Source organism: Aegilops tauschii, chromosome 5, assembly GCF_002575655.3.
Source record: "Aegilops tauschii subsp. strangulata cultivar AL8/78 chromosome 5, Aet v6.0, whole genome shotgun sequence".
In the NCBI taxonomy this organism is placed as follows: Eukaryota; Viridiplantae; Streptophyta; class Magnoliopsida; order Poales; family Poaceae; genus Aegilops; species Aegilops tauschii.
Window position 1 is genome coordinate 133,564,272 of NC_053039.3, and position 8,600 is coordinate 133,572,871.

An 8,600-nucleotide genomic window follows, 5' to 3' on the forward strand; every position below is an offset into this window, starting at 1 on the left:
GACACCAGATTTTGGCACGGTCAAGAACTTAATTAATATAGCCTCAAATGGAGAAGTGGTCTACATAAAAAAGTTTCGTATTGTCGATATGAACATCTTTGAAGTATGGGCCATCGCCATCCGATCTCATCTCGAAGTCCGAAGTTGTATTCGAAATACTGAGATTTTGTATTCAGAACACTATTTGGCTCATTATGACCCCAATACTGCCCCGTATGGAAAAACGTTCAACATGAAAGTTGTTCTCCTCGTCGAAACGGTCAAGATTTCTTTTGGGCTCGTTTTCATCCGAGGTCATTTACCACCACAAAAAAGACTCGCAAGGTGCAGCCAGTTTAAACTGAACAGTTTTGGAAAGTTCGGACAAAACCAATCCGAATTTGACTAGGGTTTTGGACGTGAATCCAAACCTTTTCCTTGCACGGGAAGTCCAGCCGCCTCTTATATACCTAAGGGGTGACGGCCGATTGAACAACAACACAAAATCGCAAAACGCATCTACTTTTTACCCTAGTTTTACATCTCTCCCTTGTTCTTTCTCTCTCGTTCTTCATTCGTTCTTCGTATTGAAGGGCCACGCTCTTCGAGGCTCTAGGGGCGGGCGAACCGACCTAGGGCAGCCCATAGCCGCCACGCGTCCATACGGGGTCCCTCCCGGGCGCGTGGTGTTTCGGGTCCTGAAAAGTGCCTGCCGGATAGCTTGCGTAACGCGCTTCCGGACGGGTCTCCTTCGACGTGAGCTGCGGTGCATCACCCTCGGCGTTGGAGGTACACGGTGACGTGTTCGTGTGGGAACAGACGACCCACACTTGCTCAATCTCTCTCCCTTTATATATGTAATCTATTGACCTTGCTTCCTCCCACGCACAAAATATATGTACATGTCTGTGACTGGATCATCTCTCAAGCTCTATCTTACAGCCCTCACCCTTCCCAAAAGCTCAATAGGACAATATCTCTCCAGAGCATATATATCTTTTCAATGAATGTCGGACCACACTGAATTTGTCTCTCTATCTATATGTGTCTCGATTGACCTCGCTTTCTCACGCCGTATCTTCCACACATTGAAGCTACCTTTCCATCCCTCACAAAGTCGGAGCTATTTACATTGCGAGGGTGACTCTAACCTTGGATTAATTTGTGTAGGCATTTATTCCGGTGGGTTTAGATTATATTTTCGTAGCCTTTGGTCTACAACTACTCCAAACACCATTGCAACCCCCACACCTCCCCCAATTGATTTCCCTCTGGCTCGGGCATCGCTCTCTCGCACGTCCTTTCTCACCTTCAACGTTGCACCATGGTATTATTGCAAAAAACTCGGTTGTTCTCTTTAATTATTAAAAATAAGCTAAAAAACTACACACCGATAGTCCATCTGTAATGGAACAAATTTCGACCCACAAATTAAAGTGCTACAAACTACACACCGAGGGGCCCACCTGTCATGAAACAAATTTGGACCCATATATAAATGAAAAATTAAAAAGGACGAGGATCGAACATGCGACCAGGGCCTTCAAGCCGCACGTCAATAGGCAACATACGTAGAACAACAATGTTTGTTGTACCCCCCTTTGTTCATACAATGTTTTTATATTACCACAGCCTATTTAATGGATAACATGTAATATTATTTTTAGTATATTAGTTGGACCGGCTCGTTAGCACGTACTATCCGCCTTCACTTACTAGTGGGTTCCATGTGTGCTCTCTCTCTCCTACCCTTCTACGTTTAGACGCACGGGCAAACACGAAGAACTCTCGGGCGATGTTGCCGTTGACCATATCTGGACGCGTTCACAAGTTACGGCACCATTTTCACGTACTAGTAGTACTAGTCAATGTGTACGTGTAATGCACGTTAATTTGTAAGTATATTAAGTGCATGCAGATATTAAGTAGGATATTATTTGCGTGTTATTATGTGATTAGCACTATGTTGGCATGAAATGAACTACATGCTAAATGTATTGAGCGCTCGACATTGAAGCAGTCTAGATCGTTGGATGAGAAGGAATACATGTGGCTTGATGACGTTTTATATTTAATTTGATACAGCTCTAGCAGAACATTCAATCGATCAAACCATAGATGTCATTCAGTCTGACTCCGACTTTACATTCATACGATGATCGATCTAAAATAAATGGAAATGATAAATGTTCGGATTTTAAGCATGGCAATCTGAACATTTTTCATGGCAAATTTAGATTACGCGACGGCGGCGGGGCCGTCTTGCGGTGGCAAGCAGCTCCTCTGCCATGCTCTATGTGTCGTCGGGCCACTGACCGATGGCGACGTTTTGCGCCGTTGTTGGCGTACTCCTGGATGTTGGCCCTAGCTTCAAGGAAGTCCACAATGTTCTGGACTTCGGTCTCCAGGAGTGAATCAACAGGCGTGAGGAGGCGACTGGCGCGGTGCAAGGAAGCAGTCGACGGCGGCCATCCATGCCGCTGAGGGGGCACTGGCACCCGTGCGGGGACAGGCGCTGGCAACGGCGCAGCAGAGACATTTGTGTGCACAGGCGTGCACGTCAGTGCATGCGCAGGCACATGCGCTGGCAGGTGCACCGGCACGGGCGCATGCGTCAGTGCACGCGCAGGCACATGCTCTGACAGGTGCATGGGTGCGTGAAAGTCGGCGGGGACCTCATGGAACCCCGTAGCATCAAGCTCGGCGACAATGTGCGGCTCCCAGCCCATCAATGCCACGGGGATGGGCACTAGCGCAGTCGGTGCGACGGGAGCGAGAACAGGAGCGGGGACAGGCGTGGCGTCTTCCTGCAAGGCTGGTTTCAGCTCGTCCCAAAGCACCTTATGTTCTTGAGACTCCGGCTAGGTGTCTTCCTCAGGAAACTGAAAGATTAATGGCAGACCATCGTGATGCGGCATGGCGTACGGTTAGGTCAGGCTGGTTGGAGGTAGACGACAGGAGAATCGGAGAGGAAGAGAGAAGATTGTAGCGATACTGGGTAGTGCGGGGTTGATTTTAAACTGCAGCACCGGCAACATTAAAAGTGGGAGTAGTTGGGACGAAGGTGGGCGGCGGAGCCTGGTCAAAGGGCTCGCCTCCCGGTGAGCCTGCGCAGCGGTCTGCTCGCATGCCTCCCGGTCAGCCGGCGCAGCAGTCTGCTTGCACGCCTCTCGCCGACTCACACACTTGCTCGGACGGCACCTGCCAATGAGAAGCAGGACTCGTGGCGGCATGTAAACGCCCATGGTTTCAATAGTGAAAGTGTTCGCCTTAACGTGATAGGTCTTTGTTCCAAAATACCTTGGCTCTTCATTTGTGCAACTTCCCATAAGCAGCTTGTCTCAAATTGAAGAAAAAAATACGTAGGAATATTTGTGCCATATCACGTGACCATGCTCAGTTTCATGAATTTTCAGTCACTTTTGGATTTTCCGAAATTTAAAATCCAGGATTCGAAACAATATCATAACCTGCATCATGCAACAAATTTTCAAGCGATTCATCTTTCATGTTGTATTTCTTAAGAAAGGATTTGGTCAGACATTTTGCGTAGTTAGACTTCAGACAAGTTATATATGCAGAGTAAAAGGATAATCCCTCCGTACGAGTGCATTGCCTGATATATTAACTCAAGTACTAGGAACGAACAAACGGGCTCAATTCCGTGCTCATCCTGGTGTAGTACTCCTATTAGTACTAGGCAATGGAGTTGACGGGTGACCTTGAGTAGCGGCGACCGAGGGAATTGAACCATGCTCGGCACGGTAGGTAACGTTGTCTAGTTACTAAAGCATCCCTCCATTGTTCATCGGTAGTCATTATGGACCGGGGACATGAGGGGAATTTCCTAGGGCTGGAATTCTGGCCGCCATATATTTTGACTCGAAATGCGGAGGCTCGACTGGTTGGGGTTGGCTAATGTGCATACCACGCACGCCACTAGAAGGACACGAGCCCGGTTTTTTTTAGGATCAACATGAGCCAGGGTCTGGGTGGTATGCCCTTGGGTCCTACCATTCGAGAATACGAAAGGAATCTTTTAAATTGCCTAACGAATCTATGTGTATTCAATGCCCATATTTTCCTTGCAAATAGTAATCTTAACATGGTAATTGATTTATGACGAGTTCTTGAATTATAGTGAGTTTCTGATATAGTGATCTCAATGTGGATTTCACATTCATGGTATCCCTAGTAAGTTTTCCATTGCGAATTCAAATTTAAAAGATGAACGGTATGGTGGTGAGAAAACTTTGTATGTATCAAGCATATGACCACACACACACACACACGAACACAACAACAATCCAATAAGTATAGTGCATCTATTTTTCCAAAGCATGCATGTATGACACGGATTCAAAAATACTCCTTATCTTCCAAAATATTTATCTTTTAGAGATTTCAACAAGTGACTACATACGGAGCAAGATGAGTGAATCTACACTCTAAAATATGTCTATATACATCCGTATGTGGCAGTCCATTTGAAATCTCTAAAAAGACTAATATTTAGGAAAGAAGGGAGTAAAATGTAAGACATGCATGGTCCTCAATTCAATATTTAAAATGAACAAGAAACTGAAACATGAATATTAAGTCTAGTACTACATACTCCCTTCGGTCCTTTTTACTCAGCGTATAAGAATTGTCTGAAGTCAAGCTTCATAAATTTTGACCATATTTATATGAAAAATATTAATATCTAGAATACTAAATTTATACAATATGAAAAGTAAAGTCACGACTCATCTAATGTTGTTGATTTTCACATTCTGAATGTTGGTATTTTTCTCTACAAATTCGGTCAAAGTTTACGAGGTTTCACTTCAGACAAACCTTATATGCGAACTAAAAAGGACCGGAGGGAGTACATGCAAATGTTGTGTTTAGGCGAAGCTATGTAGATTGTCGGGGGTTAACCCCTCGACCTTAGATAAAATTGTGAAGCTCTGTTTAGGATTGTTTAGATTATATTTGTCCCCACCCTCCCAAACACCGATTGGTTGTGCACCCCCCCTCCCCGGGAGAATATCATGTGCCCCCACACCTTAGATGCTATATGCTGATACAAGTTGTTTGGATCTTGTAGACCTGAGATATAGCAGCTCATAGGATGTCTTAATATTTTTACAGGAAACCTTAATGAGTTTGAGAATTGCACACAGTTTGTACAATAATTACTGAGATGCCCTTGGATCCCATATCTGACGACCTCGAAGCTCGTATCACCGTAGCATCCAAGATGAATAACATGTGCTACCACACCTTAGATGCTTTGGTGATACAAGCTCTTCGGAGCCGTTGGATTTGTGATCGAACAACTCCTCGGTGGTTTGATTTTTTTTTGCAGAAAAGCCCCCAAAGAGTTCGGCCACTGCTTATAAGCACAAAGATTGCTCAGATGCCATTGGATCTCAGATCAAACGACCTCGAAGGTCGTATCACCGTAGCATCCAAGTTGCGAGAGCACCTGATGTTTTCTCGCACAGGAGAATATGAGGTGCTCCCACACCGTAGCTTCTATGGTGATACGAGTTCACGGAGATCTAACGGCTCACAGTAGGAGGTTTGAATGTTTTTGCAATATACGCCTGAGAGAGTTTGGGAATTGCGCACCAAGTAAGTACTACGCATGCGGCATCTGATCAAAGATCATATGACCTAGGTGCTCGTATAACCGTAGCGGCTAATTAAGCTACGGGGAGCACCTAATATGAGCAACGGGGAGCCGTTGGATCCAAGATGCAGCGGCACACACGAGCCCTGAATGTTTTATTTGCAAAAAAACCATGGAGAGTTTCAAAATTGTGCATAATTACAAAGACTACTCCCAAGCCATTGGATCTCAGTTCCAACGATGTAAAAACTCGTATCACCATAGCATCAAAGCTACGGGGTGGATGTGATATTCTATGCCACTGTCATTTTTGTTCGTAAACTTGCAAAATACGTGTAACTCATGTCGTTACTTGTCTAACCGCGCAAAGAGTTTTTTCAAAAAAAAGCATCCTACACTGAAATATCGGAACAACACATGGGGGTCCCACTTGTCATTGATCAAATTTGGACCTAAAACTAACAAATCTGAAAGACGAGATTCGAATAGGCAACCTGGACTACAAAGCGTAGGTCGATAGGCTGAAACAACAACAGTTGTTGGCTTTGTCCCATAACTTTATTTTATACAGTATTACGTTGAGTAGAGTAGAGGGAGTGCCTTGTCAACACGTGCATGACCGTTGACTCACTTACTGGTGGGTCCCAGGTCTACGATCTCTCTATCCTCTCCATCGTCTAACCTTTAGAGCATGGTTAATAATATAGCACGCTGCTGGCTATAACATCTCGCCATGTCATCTATAGTCAATATAACAGCCAACACGTATAGTAGTGGGCTACTAGGAAGTACTACTTTTCTATCATATGGCCCACCATACAGTCTCACATAGCTTCTTGGGGCATGTGCTAGCCGGCTGTAAGTCTACAGCCCGCTGACGGGGTCAAACTCAATGTGCATGGATCGTTCATTCCAGACGGGTCAGCAGGAACGGGCATGGCGCTTCGTGACAGTGCTGGATCCTCGATCTTCGTTGCATGCAGGTACCTCTTTGGATGAGCTGACGCCGTGTACGCAGAACTTGCTACGATGGAGGAGTGCCTGGCCCTTGCCCTCTAGTGGTCGCCACTTCCGGTGTCCGTGGAGACGGACTGTGTTGAAGTTGTTGCACTGGTGCAATCCTCCATCCCCAACATGTCGCGCTATACGTCGCGTGTCCAGAATATTTGTGAACTTCTTCAGGAAAGAGATGTCTCGATCGTCAAAATCGTGAAGCCAACTCTGTGAGCCATGGCTTAGCATAGCTAGGTAGAGAGCAGGTGAAAACTGCAGTTTGGCTAAGAAATCTGCCTCAGGAAATTGCCATAGCTATGAAAACCGATTGTATCTCTATTGCTAGCTAATATATTCACTCTTTCCTCGCAAAAAAAGTCTACAACCCGCTTCTCTTCTCTCTCCTCGTCTCTCTCTTCCAAGTCAGCAAAGATATAGTATTTAAATCTGTAACAACCCCAAAATTGGGTTATCAATTTTTGTGTTGTTATTCTCTCCTGGCACTCACTTTCGAAATTTTCTCCTGAGTTTGTTGGATGACTCTGAGAAATTTTGTCATTTCCAACCTTTCAAAACCTTGCTCATGCCTTTTTCAGTGGGCAAGACCTCATTTGCATCAGCTCAAATCCTTTCAAACCCAAATTCCAAATTTTTGGAATTTGTATATGCCCTTGTGATTACAAAGGAGCCACCATTTTCCTTGTTCTGTTGATCCTCCCAATTGATCCCAGAGATCATCCTATCTTTCTTAACCTTGGATATGCAAAAATATTGCTAAGTCCAATGCAATATTTTTGAATTATGATTTATTCCTTTTCTTGCCTTTCTGAGGAATAAAATCCAAAGGCATATCTAGCCATCTCCTAAATTCATGAGAATTGGTGGAGTTGATGCTTATGCCTAATCCAAGCTCTGGCAAGTATATTGGCCATAACTAAATAAGGAAAATTGCCTTTTCCTATTTAATGCCAATATTGCATTTCTGCCAATTTCCAAAGGAACTACTATTTTTATAGCAGAGAAAATTCCCACATAAATTGTGGAGCTTGTCCCTGCTATATAATCACTAGTTCCAACCTAATATCATGTTCCTCAGTTCAAAAATTTGGCACATGATCCAATGCAAGTTTCTGCCTTCTCTGAAATTTTGCAAAGGAAGTGCTATATTCCTAAATCCAATTGAGCTGCAATTTGGCAGGGTGTTTAACATTGATAAATAACCCATGTATGCCAAATATGAGCTGAATCTATTCATCCTAGCTCCATGTGCAATTTTTCAAAGTTTCTGACCAGAATGCAACTTTGTGAAGGAAGTACCTTCATAGAGTTTCAAAATGGGATGAAACTTTGCCATCCTCTCCTATATCTCAAATAATCATCCTCCACCCAAATTCAGTTCATTTCATTGAACTATGGGAGCACAGGAGTAATTCTTTTTTTCTGTCCAAATTTTCAGTTTGTGAAGAAAGTGTATTTTATCTTGCTCCATTATGGCTGATAGTTTTTCCAGGCCTTCTCCTACTCATATAACATCTCTCCACAAGATTTTGCCTCATTTCAGTTGACCAATTGCCCTGAGGATTTTTCTAAAGTTTTTGGACAGAAATGATAGCTGTGAAGGAAGTACCATTTTGGTGAGTCCATTTGGTATGAACTTTTTATAGCATCATGGTATGTTCTAATCATCAGGCTTTGCCAAGTTATAGCCCAATCCATCACTCCTAGTGAGTGTTTCATCATGATTAAGTTTCTGGGTCAGTTTTGGTGGTTGTATAGCAACTATGGTAAATAGTTGTCCATTTTACCTCAAAACTCCCAGGACCGTAGTCCTTTCTACCCCAAGCCTCCCGGACATCAACTTTACCATTTACCGTCTCTGGTTTAATCTCTAGGATGTTGCCAAGTTTGCTACAGCAAACTTGTGGAGCTTGTTTCACTCATCTCCATTTGTCTCTGCCCGATCTTTCACCATGGTAACACTCCACGCTGGAAGGCCTACGCGGTAGAC